The following is a 20,083-nucleotide window of genomic DNA, read 5'->3' as shown; positions in this document are numbered from 1 at the left end:
GAAAGTGTTAACAGAGCTTAAGATAAAGCACACAACTTCATCAAATACTGCAGAAAGTTTACTTTTTTTTCCGCCTCAGACATGTAATTTACAGCGTCAGTTTGCCTTGCATGTTCGCTTTAGTATTACAGTTTTCATCATCTGATTGTGAGGACTGATACAGATTTGCAATAGTAATATTTCACTGCTTTTTAAAATTTTTTTACCTTTCGTTTTTTTTTTTCATTTTTGATGTTCGAAATCATGTGATGTTGGGATGTTTATTTTAAACGTGTCGGTCTATGGGGCAAGTGAAGTAGGGTTCACTTGTTTCTGTGACCTCTCAGCACAATGCTAAGCCGCCTTTACTTTCCCTAACGCGAGTCAGGTACTCATTAGAGTTGGGTGGAATCAGGGACGGTCTACTTACTTAAACCCGGATTCGAACCCGAGACTTTCGGGTTAGCTGTCTAAGTCTAGCTCTCTACCACTAGACTCTAGACCAGGGGTCGGCAACCTTTTGAAGCGGAAGAGCCAAAAGTTACAATTTTCAAAATTTCCCTGGTTTTAAAGAGCCACTAACATTTTTTTCATTTCAAATATTTTATTTTTTTATTAAGATTATTAGTATTTTTTCAAGGAGCTGGAGAGCCGCATGCGGCTCGCGAGCCGCAGGTTGCCGACCCCTGCTCTAGACCACTCAGTTCCATTTGTCACCGCAGACAGTTTAATTGAATAGAAGACAACATCAAGTTTAGCTAAATTAATTCAGATGGTGAACCATAAAGAAAATGTACATAAAAGCTAGGCCAAATACTCCAGGGGTTAAAATCGTGAATAAACCAACTTGTAGAAACTGGATCAAATACTTCAGAAAGTTAAACCATAAATAAACATGAAAATAGAAAGTAGATTAAATACATGAGAAAGTTAAACAATAAATAAACATGTTTGTAGAAACTAGATCGTATAAACAGAAAGTATAATCAAAGTATTTTTACGTCCCTTACATACCAACATTGTTGTTTTATTCTCTCCCTTACAGGCCTACACATGCACACAAATTGCTCACCAAATAATGGGATTCTTGAAGATTTACAATTTAAAAAAAAATAGACAGGAGCAATATTCCACGTGGTTGCCCTCAGCATACCCCGCCCTTCTATCTCTTAATACCCCCCTTCTCTCCTACCCCCACATACTCCAGCCTGGAACCCCCCCCCCCCCTCACCGATTCATACCGGGTGCAAGAATGTCATCACTTTCCATAAATGGACAGACAACTCGTTATTTTTAAATCAAAGATAGCTGATGCGTTTGTAATTGTCTTTCCTGGTCTATTAAACGAAGTTTATCTTAATATCTGTATATCTAAGATTTTTATATATCTGTATATCTAAGATTTTACTTTAAATGGAAATGTGACGTATCTTAAGGCGTATGTTAATTAACACAAACACACACGCCTACACGCCTACACACACCATACACACACAAACACATACACACACACACATATATATATATTAATAAAAAATTATGCGTGTGTTTATATATTTGTACATATGTATATACACGTATACGCCTACATACATATTATATATGTGCTTGTATATACATATATATATACATTCATATATACATGCATATATATATATATATATATATATATATATATATAAATATATATATATATATATATATATATATATATATATATATATATATATATATATATATATATATATATAATATATATATATAAAATCCATTAATATATGACTCTGAACCTCAACAACTTTCATAAGACATACTAAGTTTTAACTTATAATTGTAATTGCGTGTCCGGGTACAATCTGATGGTAGTTTGAAAAAAGTTAAGATCACATCTTGGGTACACCTTATGTAAGTAGAGACAAATTTCTCAAGGAATCTTAGCACCTTGGTTTGGGAAAGAACTAAAGAAATAGCTTACAGGCGTCGACTGAAGACGGAAGGCAAGTGATACACAGGCAGTGTTTCTTCCAGACTTTTTTCTCCGGGGGGGGGGGGGGGGGCACTTGAAATTTTCGGGGGGGGGGGGGCGGTAGACTTTCTTCGGGGGGCGGACACTGTTAAAACTGTTAAAAGTATATATTTTCTATATAACTTATATAAATTTCATTTCGTTCGGGGGGGGGGGGGGGTAAAAATTGTTCGGGGGAGCTTCGCCCCCCCCCCCCCCCCCCCCAAGAGATGCCTGGAAGAAACTCTGTACACAAGACGTTCCGCGGCCCATCTTTGATCACGAGAGTAAGGACAGCTAAGACTTGAAGCTTTTACTTGCATTTCCAAACTCATATTCATCCTATATTTTTACAGGTACTGTTTTTGTTAGAATGGACCAATAGAATCTACATCTGAGACTTATTTCGTCCTGAGGTCGAACTCGAGCGTTTTAATGCTGATGTCATCATACTCACCCTCGATGCCAGTATACTCATGTGAGTTCGGTGTGTGTGTGTGGGGGGGGGGGGGGGGGGGGTAAGGGGTGGGGGGTCGACTAACCCACAACCGTCAGATTTTCACCTGTCGTCTGGTATCAGGTGTGTGATGTAAGTGGGCCTGGCACAGGTTAGGTTTAACCTATTTAATCAATAGTGTACCTCACGCTGGTGGTGCATTTGGTAGGCTGGGTGTTTTTTTTAATAACAAGGTAAGTAGGTTACATTTGTGAGAAAGCTTGACATATATATATATATATATATATATATATATATATATATATATATATATATATATATATATATATATATATATAAATATACATATATATATAAGCGAATGGGTTGGGTGGGTCAGATGGTTGAACAGATCTCACATTAATTTAGTGAGTAGGACGTTCATTTTACTATCAATTATTTTGACGTGTGTGAACTGTGGTGTGGTGCCCTTTCCGGCGCCTACGTATATGATGCCTACTTATCCGGAGCCTACGTTTACGGTGCCTGCCTATCCAGTGCCTACATATCTCCTCCCTACCTATCCGGTGCCCACCTTTGGTTGCTTACTAGTCTGGTGCTTTTCTATTCGTGCCTACTTATCCGGTGCCTACTTATCCGGTGCCTACATATCCGTGCCTACCTTTCCTATGCCTTATTTATTCATTGTTTACCTCTATTTAATGCCTACCTATCCTGTGCCTACCTATCCCGGTGCCTACCTATTGATTTCCTACTAGTCTGGTGCCTACCTATCCGTGCCTAATTATCCGGTGCCTACCTATCCCAGTGCCTACCTATCCGGTACCTACCTATCATTTGCTTACCTATCCCTGTGCCTACCTATCCCAGTGCCTACCTATCCGGTACCTACCTATCATTTGCTTACCTATCCCAGTGCTTACCTATCCCGGTGCCTACCTATCTGGTACCTACCTATCGTTTGCTTACCTATCCCAGTGCCTACCTATTTAGTGCCTACCTATTTGGTACCTACCTATCGTTTGCTTACCTATCCCGGTACCTACCTATTTAGTGCCTACCTATCCCGGTACCTACCTATCGTTGCTTACCTATCCCAGTACCTACCTATCGTTTGCCTACCTATCCCGGTACCTACCTATCCCGGTACCTACCTATCGTTTGCCTACCTATCCCGGTACCTACCTATCGTTGCTTACCTATCCCTGTGCCTACATATCCCGGTACCTACCTATCGTTGCTTACCTATCCCTGTGCCTACATATCCCGGTACCTACCTATCCGGTGTACCGGTGCGGCTTGGTGATCTACCTTTCATGTAGCACTGAGAGTTTAATTTTATGCCCGCGTGCGGACAGGTCTATGTCTGTTGACGGCGGGGGTGTCAGCTTGTGAAGAGTGGAGGAGGGGGGATGAGGGCGTAAAATCGTTACGGAGATTTTTCTGATCAATTCCGTCTGGAACTGACCATTAAGTTGTAGCAATGTTGCCCCCCCCCCTTTCCACCTTCCCCTACCCTCTTGCCAACCGCCTCATTTTACCAATGTAAATGCTTGTTTCTATAATTAGCGCGGCGGGTTCCCTAGGAGGCCAGATTTCCAGAATACTAAATGGCCAAATTTTTTTTTCTTTCAAGATTTACATGTTTTTTGGTAATTTTTCGTTCGTAAATTATTTTCAGCCAAGATCTTGTTGTTGTGTCTGTTTTACGTTTATTCTGGGTCCTCTACACAGGTCACAAAATACTTTTAGAAACATGCCAGATAAATCTGGTACTACAAATTGATTTTCGGGCCAAATTGAATTATAAAATGTTAAGAAACAAAAAATTACGAAACAGCTGTTGGACATTTTTGGCTACGTCCAGTATTTTGGGTGAACAATTAACTGGTCCAGAAACATGAGATCGATATCTCTGATCGGGAGTCCAGGCCATATATGAAATGTTCGATCCCTTAATCTGGCGCTTCGGTGCTGTTTAGTGGTGTCCATGTGTTAATTAAATCTTTTTTTAGGAAGTTGGTGGATTAATAGAAGAATTTTATAAACGTTAAAAGATTATTTATTATAAACAAACATAATAAAATTGGCCAAATATAGACGCTAAATACATCAAAAATTATAAAAATAATTTAACATTCCTAATAATTCATGAAAAGAATATTTTTTTTAAAGTTCAGGCGTAGCGACCCTTCCCGGCGCCCGGGGACAAACTTTCGATTTGCATCCCCCCCCCTCGAACTTTCGATTTGCACCCCCCCTCAAACTTTCAATTTGTTTTTCAAACCCATTTTGGCGCCCCCCCTAAGGTCGGCGCCCGGGGACATATGTCCCCCCCCCCCGCCCCCCCCCCCCCCTTGCTACGCCTCTGCCAATCGGGACTTAATTCATGCGTGACGACTTGGCTAAGATCACAGGTTCAAACCTGCAGGTTGCGGAATTAATTTCCACTGAACCTATTCTTGTATTTAGGGCCTACATTATTTGTGCTAAAATTGTTTGGTGAGTTAAATATTCGCTTTGCTAACTATACTAGAAAATTAATAATTGTACCAGATAATTAAGTAAAATAAAATTAGTATGTCATATTAGTAGCACGTTAAATTATCAAAATCCCATATCATTAATGTTACGCTACTTATTAGTTTTTAAGGGTACGATAGGCATGAAAAGTCTAGGTAATTTAAACAAAATTTTTGAAAAAATCTTTTTTTTTTAAATGCAAGGTTAAAATTATAGTTACATTTGTAAAAATTACAGCCGTTTAGGAACCATCAATTACACTAATTTATGTATTTTTGTATCAAATATAAGTCGTTGAAAAGCCGTTTAGAATTATTTTATCAATTCAAAGATTTTCAAAAACTGCCCTCAACCTCTTCTTGAAGTCTACCGGAATGGCCAGGGAGAGTAAAATAATTAAAAGTTCAGAATAATTGTTTTCGATGATAAAAATACACAATAGTGATCTATGGTGTATATCGTTGCATTGTATTTATATTAAATAATATAGCATCCCCAATCACCACAACACCCATATTCTGTTAATCCAAATTAAAAATAAAAGTGTTTGGTAAATTACTATTATATTTTTAGTAATTATTTCTTTGACTATTTCTAGCCTTAATGAAACCGGAAGTAGTTTTGTACTTACGATTCAAATGTTATCAAAATTCAATTTTGGTAGAAAAATATGCTTTCTGGCAAATTTGGAACCATTTGGAACCAGCATTTCAAATCTATTCTAGTACTAGTAACATTTTTTCATAGGAAAAAAAAGCATTTTGAAAAGTGCAATGTGGTTTTCGTCAATTTTTTTTCAGATTTAGAATTTATTTTGAGATTAAACATGTGTAGCCTTGTTTTTACAAGCTTTTATTTAACTCACTTCCTCTGTCTGTCGTCAGTCTAGACGGAAACGCAGGAGTGAAAATTCGGACAGTTCTACTTGACAGATACGATTCACAGTTGGCACGTGGGTCAAGACATGAAGACAATGCAATCTGAAACTAAATTTGACTTAATCGGATGCCTAATTAATTTTTTATTAATTAATTAAAATTTGGACCGAATTAGTAGGCATGTCTAGCCAACCACACCACACGCGTCATCAATAGCTGCGCCATCACGACCACGTAATGGCTGCGTTCAAAAACCATTGCGCGCCTACTGAACGTGATATTCAGTAGGCGCGCAATGGTTTTTAGTCATGTAACTCTATTGTAGATAAAACATGTAAAGTACTGAAAAAAAAATTCATAAAAAACGTTTTAATAACAAGCTTTTATGTAATGATGCACTAAAAAGTAGAAAATAAATTATAGACTACTATTTAAATAACTATAAAGAAAAGCGTGGGTGTCTTCCTTAACATTAGTAAAGGTATCCAATAGATACTAAAGTGACCCACGCTTTTCTTTATAGTTATTTAAATAGTAGTCTATAATTTATTTTCTACTTTTTAGTGCATCATTACATAAAAGCTTGTTATTAAAACGTTTTTTATGAATTTTTTTTTTCTATTTTTTGTGTAGGCCTGCATTGATATCAAAACATACGTTTTACGGAAGTTTTTTGTAGATCGGTATTGGAGTGATCTCCCTTGATGAATCCTAAGATCTAAAGCTTGTTGATAAACACACCATGTTTAGTGTTTGTGAGCGTGTTTATGTTTAAAGATAAGCTCGCATTTAATAAAAAACAAATTAAGTTTTATGAAGTTTTGACTATCTCAAGTATTTACAAACAAAGCCCAAGGTTACTATCAATATTAAACACATACACGATAGAAAACATTTCGTTAGCTTTTGTTTTCTTTAGAAAAAAAAAACAACTTGAAAGGAATACCACAAAACTTGTTTCAGCTTTATGCTAGCCAGCTGTAACAATTTCCTGAATAACTTCGTTAATCTAGGGATAAAAAAACCCGAATGTAATGCTAAAAAACAATAACAATTTATATGATATGAAATTTATGCACGTCTAGTGAAGTTTAATTTTGGTAATTGGGTCAAAATTAATTATACGCGAATGTACATGAATCAGCGTTAACGGCAACAAAAAAAAAATGATTTCATGCAGTAAGTTCTTCAGTCTATACATTTATAATAGGCTGTACATTGATAAGGATAAGCCATTGCTACTGTAGAGTAAACTTGATTTGAAGGGTTTGGAATCGATACGCCCACTTGAGAAGTCGGTCTTGACCATGAGCAAATGTTCACCACTTTTGGCTAGAATTTACGCTTTTCAATACTATCATGATAGCATCGATACTGTTTAAAAGAAAATAATGGAGAAATAATGCCCATGTAGCATTTCGTTGAAGACACTTTATTTTATTTTAGTAAATGGATTAGGAGAGTCGAGTGTAGTTGGTTTTTTAAAATAATATTTGATTCTGTATGAAAGAGTTAATAAAAAATATGACTATAAAAAACGGAATAAATTATACCATTGTGTATGTCAATTAAATATGTTATTATGTATAGATGTGAAGAAAAATGCAAATGTTTCAAAAATTGTAAGACTAAAGCTCATCGAATTGTGCGGTGAAGTTATTGGTCCAGTGAAGTTGAAAATCGCTAAAGCAACAAAAACCACCACCACCATCATTACAACAACACCACCACCACCAACAAAACAACAACAACAAAACAACAACAACAAAACAACAATAACAAAACAATAACAACAACAACAATAATAATAACAACAACACCGAAGAAATACCGTGAATAATTATTGTATGTATGGTGTGTGGAAATGACCTTCTAATTTGTCGTGGGTTAAATTCCAGGCAGACATTATTCATGCTGTTTCTTTTGACTTTTAAAATTACATTTTGATTAAGTTTTAATTTGTCTATAAGGCAATATGGGTTAAAGTTAGGCGACAAAAACTCATTGAATAGTAACGACACAAGGCTATACTTTTAGACCACTAAAAAGAACACATATCGACGAAAAATACTAAGAAACACACCGTTAAAAACCACCCACATAAATCAACAACTGACAGAAAAAACGTCCAAAACTGAAAACCACTTTTAGAAATCCTAAACAGGAGAAAAAAGTGACACTTACACTTTAAGCAAGTCATACAAACATTCAAAGTACATCCTCCCCACCCCCGAACCCTACGGGACGTTCGCTTCTAAAAGTGGTTACTGCTTGATGAGTTAGACATCTATGGTGTAAGCAATCAAGATTTAATTAATTAAGAATGCACTTTTCTAGCCACGCCGCAAGTATAGGATCGAATTGTTAGAAAGTAAGGGCGGGGAGATGTAGGTTTTAGGCAGCGCTGGATTTTGGGTAGGGTCAAGGGTGGAGCTAAGGTAAGTGTTGTGGTATAATCTATGGTAGAATTTAGGGTAGGGGCTAGTTTAGGGCTAGGGTAAGTGTTGTGGTATAATCTATGGTAGAATTTAGGGTAGGGGCTAGTTTAGGGCTAGGGTAAGTGTTGTGGTATAATCTATGGTAGAATTTAGGGTAGGGGCTAGTTTAGGGCTAGGGTAAGTGTTGTGGTATAATCTATGGTAGAATTTAGGGTAGGGGCTAGTTTAGGGCTAGGGTAAGTGTTGTGGTATAATCTATGGTAGAATTTAGGGTAGGGGCTAGGATAGGCCCAGGAAAGAAATAAAGTAGAAACTATGGTAGGAGTTAGGGTAGGTGCTAGATTAGAAGTTAGAGTAAGGACTAAGTCTTAGTAGGGTCTAGTTTATTAGCTAAGTTAATGGACTAGGTGTACCGCTAATTAAAAGTAAAATATTGATTGGTAACTTTTAAATAACTTACTGAAATCGATAGATGCAATTTTTTGAAATCGATATTTGATTGACAGATGCAATTTTTGATTGACAAGAATTAAAGACCGATCACCTAGGTGTAATTCAACAAACAATTGGTGTTTAAGAACTGTTCAGATGTTCACTAAAAAATCAGCTAATAAACAGTTCAAGTGAGTTTGACACGTTATATGATAGTTCATCAAATCTTAAAAACAAAATTGACAAAATCAAAAAACGAAAGCCAAAAATCACACCCAAAAACTCATTCTCATTAGTCTAACTTTCAGCGTTACTCCCCTTTAATTTGTCTGTCGTCTTCAACTGTTGAGGAAATAGCTTTAAAACCCATCCGATTCAAACAACTAAATAAACTGTTTGCAGCGAACGTTATCGCGGCTTGATCGTATTCTTTTCCTAGCCTCCTAGCGTGACGTAGGCACCTGTCTGGACGAATATTGGTGAGTTCAATCTTTCAGAAAAATGTGGTCGTTTGATGGTATTTACACTGAGTGTCTGCAACTTTTTTCTTAAGGTAACACGGAGTTACCTTTATGGTTAGTGGTTTCAGATGTCATTAATTAATCATAATTAACAGATGTAACTGAAATAAGTGAAACATATGTTTGACAAACATCTAAACAACAGAAAATATAAAATGTCGGCTTCACGTTTTCTAGGTTTTATTAGTATCACAACTAAGGGTAGCTAGCCCTGAACTTAACCATAGACTCTATCCATAACTATGGCATTACCCCGGGGCCTAGCACTGATCATAACCCTGATCCCAATTGCGACAACGACAGAAAAGCCAATCTCGATTAAAAAATATAATTGTACAGCTTGTTATAAAAAACCCACCTGACCTCCATAGACCTATCTTTAGATTGAACCAAGATTATCTCATCATTGATCTTCCATTTTAACCATAGACCCAGTGGCGTAGCTAGGATTTTTTGGGCCCCTATGCAAAAAGAGGCGTAGCGACCCTTCCCGGCGACCGGGGACAAACTTTCGATTTGCACCCCCCCCCCCCTCAGACTTTCGATTTGACCCCCCCCCCTCAGACTTTCGATTTGCACCTCCCCCCTCAAACTTTTGAAAAAGGGCCCCTATTTGCCTTGGGTCCCTATGCCTTGCTTACGCTAGCTTTAAGGTAGCTACGCCACTGCATAGACCTATCTTTTAACCGATTGAAATAAGACTGTGGTTAAGTTACTCTTGCTTTTGTCTACTGCATGAACAGGTAAACCCATCTCCTAATTTTGGGCTGTATTGAAAGAATATTCCCTAAATAGGTACTTTAAAACTGATTAAAGAAGCAGAACTTAATATCAAATGAACAGAAATCTGTTAATTTAGAATCAAATGCCTCACTGAGGTACAAATAAACGAAGCAGAAACAGTTGATTTTTTTTAAAAATTAGGCCTAGAAAAAATAAATTTATTAGTGTGAAATACAAATTGCGCACCGCAGCAAATTTTTTTGTGAACTAAAAATAGAAACGTTTTAAATGATGTGAATAATTAATTTAAAATGTGCACATCAAACAGTTTTTCCCAATCAGTATCAATAATTTACGTGTTGTTAATTTGGTGTTTTGACAAAAAAATCAATATAAATCTATCTGATTAAAGTTTATACATCTGATAAAACTTTATCTGATATCAGACAGTTCAAATCTAAATAATATATTATTAGTAAATTTATTGGCCATACAGGTTTTAATTTGTAAATATTCATTTACTTCATGTATAGATATAGGGGATATAGCTCAGTGGTAGAGCGTTCGCTTCGCATGTGAAAGGCCTCGGGTTCGACCCCCGGTATCTCCATTTTTGTTCATAATTTTAGTTGTGTTGAAGATCTAGAAGTTTTTAAACTCTGCAAACGTGTTGACTAAAGAAACTTCGAAAACTGTATATTCCAATTACATTTAAATTCTATTTAATTTCTGTCAATCATATTTAATTATACATAATCTAGCTAACTATTAATTTAACTTTTTTTAACACTAATCCTTCCCCTAACACTATATGAAGTTAACATATCCGTAACACTAAACTCGTTATTACAAGAATTCTTTCAGTTACTTTAACTTGCGTATATCAACACTAATGTCTTACTATAGCTTAACACTAAACTTGGATGTTACAAGAATACTAAGAACAAATTACATTAATTGTTGGGAGTCTCCGTTGTCAAACACTGATTGTAGGCATAGGCCTAATCTGTATTGTTTACTGAACACACGATGCAGTAGAACTAGAGTTGATGACAACTGTGGGGGTGGGGCGCTGGCAATGTGGGGGTGATGATGTGGGTTAAGGTGGTGGTATGGATTTCTAAGGACCGTTATCTAGTTTATACAGTGAGGTCAAGAGTTATTATATACATAATTTTTACGCAATGACAATATAGGGGTGTGTGTTGGTTGTGTGTGTGTTTAGGTGTGAGTGGATTGGGGGGGGGTAGTTGTGTATATAAAAGTGGGGGTAGGTTGGTTGTGAAAGCGTGTGGATGGATGGGGGGGCGCGAATATGTAAGTGATCTGTAAGCGTGTGTGTTTATGTGTAGGTGAGTAGTTATATAAGCTTTATGTGTTGGTGTGTAGGCGCTTTGAAAGAGAGGTAAGTGTGTGTGTGTGTGTGTATGTTCATTTTTCAAAACTAGGAATGCGAAACTCTGTACGTAAAACAAAAACCTGAAAAAAAACTACTCCCCCAACACCCCCGCTCTTTTGTGTGTGTGTGTGTGTGTGTAATTTCTTACCACCAGAACCCCGTTGGTGCCCCTCCCCCCCTCCTGTCCATCACGTCACCAGCAGACGACAAGTACATAATTTATAGCGCCGTGTCCTGGGCCAGTCTTTAGGGAGTTCCAGAGAGGGACCCGGTGCCGGGACTCACACCCTCCAATTCTTTAGGAAATTGGGAACTAATTAAGATGGGTGATAGGTCCACGAGTGATCAGTGACCATGGTTGGTTGGGGGCGGGGGGGGGGGGGGGGAAGGTTGGTGGGTGGGGGTGGGAGGCTTGTGTGTTGGTGGGGGTGTGAAGTCTGTGTGTTGGTGTTGGTGGGGGTGTGAGGTCTGTGTTGGTAGGTGGGGTTGTGAGGTGGGAGGTCTGTGTTGGTAGGTGGGAGGTCTGTGTGTTGGTAGGTGGGAGGTCTGTGTGTTGGTGTTGGTGGGGGTGTGAGGTCTGTGTGTTGGTGTTGGTGGGGGTGTGAGGTCTGTGTGTTGGTGGGTGGGAGGTCTGTGTGTTGGTGGGTGGGAGGTCTGTGTGTTGGTAGGTGGGAGGTCTGTGTGTTGGTAGGTGGGAGGTCTGTGTGTTGGTAGGTGGGAGGTCTGTGTGTTGGTGGGTGGGAGGTCTGTGTGTTGGTAGGTGGGAGGTCTGTGTGTTGGTAGGTGGGAGGTCTGTGTGTTGGTAGGTGGGAGGTCTGTGTGTTGGTAGGTGGGAGGTCTGTGTGTTGGTGGGTGGGAGGTCTGTGTGTTGGTGGGTGGGAGGTCTGTGTGTTGGTAGGTGGGAGGTCTGTGTGTTGGTGGGTGGGAGGTCTGTGTGTTGGTAGGTGGGAGGTCTGTGTGTTGGTGGGTGGGAGGTCTGTGTGTTGGTGGGTGGGGTTGGGAGTTATGTAAGTTGGTGGGTGTGGGGGTGGCCTGTATGTTGGTGGGTGGGGGTGGGAGGCCTGAGTGTTGGTGGATAGGGATGGTAGGTCTGTATGTTTGTGGGTAGGATAGAAAGGCATGCATTGTCTCGTCAGGTTGAATCCAAATATTTAATTGATTTATTCATATTATTTTCAGCCTATCCAACTATCCAAAATCGAACAAAATAATCCGTCAATTAATCTAATCAAATAATTCATCCAACTAATTCAGTCTATTCCTAAAGTCCCGAGGTCGGATCCCCTCGGGCAGGTGAGGCTCGTTGACCGGGGACAACAAATCATCTAAGAAAGACAACTCCAAAACCAAACAACTACTGCCAAAGTCACGCTAAAGTCTACGGGCCATTTAGCGAAAAACATATTGACACTTAATACCTAATTGTGTTTGAGGAAATCTCAAATTTTTTAAATATGAACGAAGAAGAAGATATGTAATAAAATGTTGTTTTTTTGCATTTAAGCTAACAAAATATATACTGAAATCATTTTAAAAAGCTAATAATTTAAGAAACGAAACAAAATATCTTGTTGCTTTTCTCACCGTCACCTAAAGTTTGTAAATCACTTGATGCAGATCTGTATGTTGGTATAAGTAAGTCATTCATGCTGTAGTCATGTTTTTTCCAACACTGATGGTCATTTTCTCAAAGGCTGCTGGCCACAAAGTTCAAACTAAAACGATGTGCTGAGTTAATTATTTAAACCTATGGGTTGTTGGCTCCCCACGACATTCTATACCTACTCATTAGTCTACTTCTTAACTCTACGTGTCAGGGGCGTAGCTTTTAAGTGTGTTTGTTTGGGGTGAGTGTGTTTGTTTGGGGTGAGTATGTTTGTTTGGGTGAGTGTGTTTTTTTGGGATGAGTGTGTGTGTGTGAGGGATGAGTGTGTTTGTTTGGGGTGTGTGTGTTTGTTTGGTATGTGTGTGTGTGTGTGTGTGTGTGTGTGTGTGTGTGAGGGATGAGTGTGTTTGTTAGGGGTGTGTGTGTTTGTTTGGTATGTGTGTGTGTGTGTGTGAGGGGTGAGTGTGTTTGTTGGGGGTGGGTGAGTGTGTTTGGTTGGGGTGAGTGTGTCTATTTAGGGTGAGTGTGTGTGTATGGGGGGTCGTCTACCTAGTGTTTTGAAATACGTGTCTGTCATTTGAAAAGTAAATAACTTTTGTTTAATTTGCTATTGTATCTCAGTTTGTTTCCAGAACTCTAGTGGAGACTATAGACTGAGACTTTAGTAGAATACCTAAGTTAAAATTTATAACCCTAGCTAAGTCAATAGTATATGGGCAAAAATCTGTAACCCTAGCAGTCTATAGTATACGAGCAAAAATCTATAACCCTAGCTGTCTATAGTATATGAGTTAAAATCTATAACCCTAGTTAAGTCTATAGTATACGAGCACAAATCTAAAACCATAGCTAAGTATAGCATAAGAGTTAAAATCTATAACCCTAGCTAAGTTTATAATTACCGTCTATCTAAGCTAAGTCTGTACTGTATCGATGTAAGAAAACACTAAAACTGGCTGACTGCACCAAAACATCTTAGTTGAACCTAACCACATTGAGCTTGACACAGGGACATAAATTAAGACGTTCATTAACCAGGATATAACGAAAACATCTTTTATTCCATGACAGTCGGCGTATATTACTGGAGGAAATCGCTGTCAGGGGGGACGAGAGGTCCTCATTCTGTCGTCGTTAAACATGGGAGGGAGGATTTGTTAGGTCATTGGAGGAGGGGGGAGGGGATATAATTGGGGCAGGGGTGGGGGAGATTTATAAGCTAGACCAATAGGAATGGAGTGGGTGTTTGGGAATTAAATGATTGGATCAATGAAGATATGAATAAATAACTAGCACTCGGGAATGTTAAAAGTTTTGATTCAGTAATTGGTTTTGTCCCTTAGTGGATTTGTTTACAAATCGATTCATATGAAAATTAAAAGTAAACAGGCTTTGTTAAAGAGTAGTAAAGCTAAATAGTAATAGTACATTATATAGATAATAAAGATTATCCAAAAAGGGAGAGATAATTCTAAAGACAAATATAATCCTAACTATTATTAGGAAAATAAATATTTTCATTTTTCAAATATAATTCCTAAGAACAAAGTAATCCTAAAAGAAAAGATAGTAATAATTATAGCAGTTAAAATAAAAATAATAATACTAACATTAATCCTAACAGGAAAGATAATCAAAACTGCAAATAGGTGTATAATAATAACAGAAAAAATAAGTATAACAAAAAGATAACCCCAATAGCAAAGATAATGCTTACTGCAAAATGGTGTATAATAATAACAGGAAAAATAACTATAACAGAAAGTTAACCCCAATAGCAAAGATAATGCTAACTGCAAATTGGTGTATAATAATAACAGGAAAAATAACTATAACAAAAAGATAACCCTAGTAGCAAAGAATATGCTAACGTACAGCAGTAGGAGAGAGTTACCTGTACGTCACATAGCTAAATAAAATAAAAAAACCCAAAAGAAAATAGGTGAGGTAATATTTCTTTTTCCGAAAAAAACCAATCTTATTTCCCCCATAGTAGTATTTTCCCATTAGGTGGGTGGGTTTTTATTGTCAGCCACCTTCTAACTTTTTTTTTTTACCATTTATTGTGTCTGCTTTCCTTCAGCCTTTGACTTTTCAATGTGTACGTGACACAACAATCCAGACTGATCTATCTGCAAGACCAACCTTAACCTACTTGGAACTGTTGTGGTTAATGTACGAGCAAAATAAGAAAAAAAAAGAAAAAAACCGAGCAAAAAACGAAAAGAACAAAAAACAAAACGGAAGCAAGATTGAAAAAGTTGGAGTCATCTGTTTTTATACGATTCAAAATGTCGAGCAATACAAAGCCAGAAATAAACGCTAAGTTTTAGGAAGAAATTAATAATAATAATTAAAAAAAAAACGACCTTGCATATTAACGTTACGACATTTTTGTTTATTTATCAGAAATAACGATAACTCTCTTGTGCTCTTCCACAGTGAGTCACAGTTATTTCCCTTTAGAAACGTCGCTGTAAACTTTATCGTACTGTATTGGGTGTCGTAAGCTATGCCTGTGGTGCGGTGAGGAGATTTTGAGAACCACTGGACAGACATCAAGGGTATTGGGTGGAAGGGCAACACAATGAAGGGGGGGGGGGGCGGCTCAAGACGCCGACTACGTCTGCTATTTTCATCCGGGTATCCGTTACACCCGGGAACTGTCGCCCCCCAGCTACACATCACGTGACCCGAGATGTTTGATGGGGGTAATAAACAAATCGATTTGGTTACCTCGTTGATTGGGGCGATGGGAGGGTTCAGACGTCGTGGGGGTTTGGGTTAGGGTGACATGGGCATGACGTGGTGACATTAGGGGGATGTACTTAGGGTCGACATGTGTCTTTAATTCTTTTCAAATCTTCTTCATTTTCTAGATTTATATTTACCTTTTTTTATGATCTCTCTTCTATTTTGTTCGTCTATCTGTCTGTGTGTATCATCATTCAGTCAATCTATCCATATCTCTCTATCTCTACCAATCTCAATCTCACTTTCTATCTCTCTATAGTATCTCCCCTTTTATCTTAATATTAAATTCTATCTCTTCCGCTTCATGTATCTTCCTCTCACAATCTTTCCATTTCTCTCTATCTCTCCCCATCTTCAATCACTATCTCTGTATATATATATATATATATATATATATATATATATATATATATATATATATATATATATATATATATATATATATATATATATATATATAATATATTTCTACATATCTCTCCTTTTATCGCTCTATCTCACTCAATCACTACCTCTATCTCCCTTTCTCTCTCAATCTTTCCATATCTCTCTATATATCTCCCATTCCCCAATCACTTTCTATCTCTCAATATCTCCCTATCTTTCATTTATCTCTCTATCTCTACCCCTCTCTATATTTTCCCAGCTCTCGCAATCTTTCCCCATCTCTATATCATTCCCCATCTAACTATCTCTATCTTTCTATTTTCCCCTATCTCGATATATCCCTATCTCTCTGTCTTAAAAGCGAGACAATATAACAAAGATTGTTAACAACTTTATTTACTAGACGTGCTGTTCACTGGTATAGTTGTGTGACCAGATTTTTTCGTGGGCTGTTTTGAATGTCATCGCTAGCTTTTACCGTTGTTTAGCCGAAAATGAATTTATTTACAGTTTAACTCATCATGAAGGTTTAACTCCGACTCTTATAAACAGCTAAACCTGTGAATGGTTTAGTAGGGTGTGTTCTAGATAGTTCTGTGACCTAGCCCAAGAAAATTATCAACTCAGAACTCTTATTAACAACTAAAACTGTGAATGTTTTATTCAATGTGTTATTTCTTTTTAGCTCTATGCGTAAGCTATAAGAAATTCAACCATTATAATATTAAACCATTTAAATAACTTATTATTAGATCTGAATTTCAACTCTTCACAAAGATTTAACTCGAAACTCGGATACAAAAAAAAAATTCAAGTTTATATAATTTATTATTAGCTCTGAGCTTTAGCTCTTCAGAAATATTTAACTCGAAACTCTAATAAGACATTTAACCAGTAAATGGTTTATTTAGTTGTCGTATAGTGCAATCAGAACCCTGTACACAGAACATTAAACCCAACATTCCAACATAATCCCTGAGATAATCTCCGCGGCTGGTTAATCTCACCGCGTCCATGTCAGGTGTGCCGTCTGCTGTGGCATCACGTGAGCAGCCCGTGGGTGGAGATAGCGCCGGGGTTAGCCCGTGGACGGGCAGGTAGGTGGGTGCGCTAATATACACAATGAGGGGTTATTGGTGTTTTTTATGTTTGCTGATAGGGGTGTTGGGTTTATATAGAGGAGAAGTGAGAGTGGGTGTGGGGGTTGTTGGGGTTGGGGTGTCATGGTTGGTGGGGTTGATGGTATGTGGGTGGGATGGTAGGTGGGTGTGATGGCTACTGAGTGTTATGGTTTGTGGATGGGATGGTAGGTGGGTGTGATGGTTGATGTGATGATAGCTGAGTGTGATGGTTGGTGGGTGAGAGTAATATTTGGTGAATTGTATAATGGTTGCAAGTCACTACCATCGACCATCGTATATCGTGTCACTTTCATTAGAAAAAAAATAACTTACAAAACAATCATTTTTATTTTTCAATCTTGTCTGTTTAATCACGTGCTTATTAAATATAAAATAAACAGAAGTTAATTAATAATTTCAATTAACTAAAAATGTTTTTATTTCAACGACGTGCTAAAGGAAATGGGTCGGCTAATGCACTGACCTTAGGAAATTCCGTGTGACTTAATTTAACGTAAAATTTATTCAAGAAACTGTTTCCGTATTTAGAAATGTAACTGCACTCAAGAAACTACTTTTTTTTTAAGTCAATGAATATTCCAGAATGAAAGTAAGACATACATTAAATTGAAGATTAATAAACTTAAAATCTAGTAAAAATTTCAACAAATTTTTCAACATTTGATTAAGACCAATTCAAACAAGCCCCCCCCCCCCCCACGATAAGAAAAGGAAAATTCTATAAAAATCAGATGTTTCTTGTGTGGGGTCCAGTAGTTTGGTTTTTTAGATTCTTTCTTTCTTTAAATGTGTAATGTTCATAAAGATTAATTTTATAGACAAATTCAAAATGACGTGATTTAAAAAAAATTATTAAATCAATTACTGAGGTGATTCGATTTTAAAATGCACATTGACAATGTTTCTGTAGTTTTGTTTGGTCTTGTCATGTCCTGAGTTGTTTCTGTATTTTCACATGTTTTAGCCATAAAAAAAACACGGTGTATTGGATGTATTTCACAAGGCCACACCACACAAACTGCTCCTAAAATAACCGTTATGATGAATTTTTGTTTATTTAAATAACATCTTCGAGTTCAAGTTAAAAGTTTCAACGAACGCAGATTCGCTTTTAAATATGTTTTTTGAAGAGATTAAACATGATTATTTTCATAAAGCAACTAAAAGTTGTGTTATAACTATAAATATGTACTGCTGCTGTTTTTTTTTTAAATAGAGAACATACATGAAATCACACACAACACTTTAAAATGTTTAACATTACACCTCAGCAGTGCACCTAAATCAGCTTGGTTTGGTATTAATTTAGACTGCATAAACTTATGCAATTTCAGGGAAAAACCAGACACATATGTTTACTTTGTTGGTGTCTTGACAGAGATTTGACAGGAACAACCCAACCACACAAATAAACTTCCATTCGCTGTTGTTTTTTTTTTACATAAACACAACCACACATATCAACTTCCATTCGCTAGATTACTGACTTTAACACAATCACATAACAATTCACAATTCCAGTCGCTGGTTTGGAAAGACTCATTGAGTAACATCTATAAACCACAGTTGTTTTTTGTTTTGTTATTTTGAGTATGTTTTTAGTCCGATTTTTTTCTCAAGTGTTGGGTTAATTTTATTTGACAAAGTTAAGAAAAGAAAATAGTCAATGCTACCACGGTTTTAAAGTTGTAATTATTTTTTTGGATTTAAATTTTTCAGTCGTTGCTATTTTATCACTTTGTAAGTTACTGAAATATGTACTTTTGCGGCCCATTTCAGTTACTTCGCCAATGGTAGAAAAAAAAAACGTATTTAAAAATGTCTATCGAACTGTTTATGTTATGTGAAACGGGCGTCAAATTTGTCCAGTTTCTCACTCAGTTAGGTAAGGATAAAAGTACACTCGCCCCCCCCCCCCCACCCCCAACAATTGACAGCTGGGGCGTATATTACGCCACTGAACGATAAAGTCAATATTCTATAGCTCATGAATTGTCCAACTAGTCAAAGCTATTGAACTGTATTTACGCCACTGACCGATAAAGTCAATATTCTATAGCTCATGAATTGTCTAACTGGTCAAAGCTATTGAACTGTATTTACGCCACTGACCGATAAAGTCAATATTCTATAGCTCATGAATTGTCCAACTAGTCAAAGCTATTGAACTGTATTTACGCCACTGACCGATAAAGTCAATATTCTATAGCTCATGAATTGTCCAACTAGTCAAAGCTATTGAACTGTATTTACGCCACTGATCGATAAAGTCAATATTCTATAGTTCATGAATTGTCCAACTAGTCAAAGCTATTGAACTGTATTTACGCCACTGATCGATAAAGTCAATATTCTATAGCTCATGAATTGTCCAACTAGTCAAAGCTATTGAACTGTATTTACGCCACTGACCGATAAAGTCAATATTCTATAGCTCATGAATTGTCCAACTAGTCAAAGCTATTGAACTGTATTTACGCCACTGACCGATAAAGTCAATATTCTATAGCTCATGAATTGTCTAACTGGTCAAAGCTATTGAACTGTATTTACGCCACTGACCGATAAAGTCAATATTCTATAGCTCATGAATTGTCCAACTAGTCAAAGCTATTGAACTGTATTTACGCCACTGACCGATAAAGTCAATATTCTATAGCTCATGAATTGTCCAACTAGTCAAAGCTATTGAACTGTATTTACGCCACTGATCGATAAAGTCAATATTCTATAGCTCATGAATTGTCCAACTAGTCAAAGCTATTGAACTGTATTTACGCCACTGATCGATAAAGTCAATATTCTATAGCTCATGAATTGTCCAACTAGTCAAAGCTAT

The 20,083-nt window shown here is 37.1% G+C and overlaps 1 protein-coding gene and 1 non-coding gene across 5 annotated transcripts in view; one reads left to right on the top strand and one right to left on the bottom strand.

Moving 5' to 3' along the window:
• Window positions 1-20,083, bottom strand: part of LOC131947154 (innexin unc-9) — a 187,132-nt gene that overhangs the window by 34,950 nt on the left and 132,099 nt on the right. The window lies entirely within an intron of this gene.
• Trnaa-cgc (transfer RNA alanine (anticodon CGC)) lies at window positions 10,495-10,566 on the top strand. The gene has a single exon. It is a non-coding gene; the product is annotated as a tRNA-Ala (tRNA).

The sequence above is a fragment of the Physella acuta genome, unplaced genomic scaffold (genome assembly GCF_028476545.2).
Source record: "Physella acuta isolate Inbredline_101_S28 unplaced genomic scaffold, ASM2847654v3 ptg000585l, whole genome shotgun sequence".
Lineage (NCBI taxonomy): Eukaryota > Metazoa > Mollusca > Gastropoda > Physidae > Physella > Physella acuta.
The sequence above is the reverse complement of the archived record's forward strand: the minus strand, read 5'-3'. Positions and strand labels throughout refer to the sequence as shown.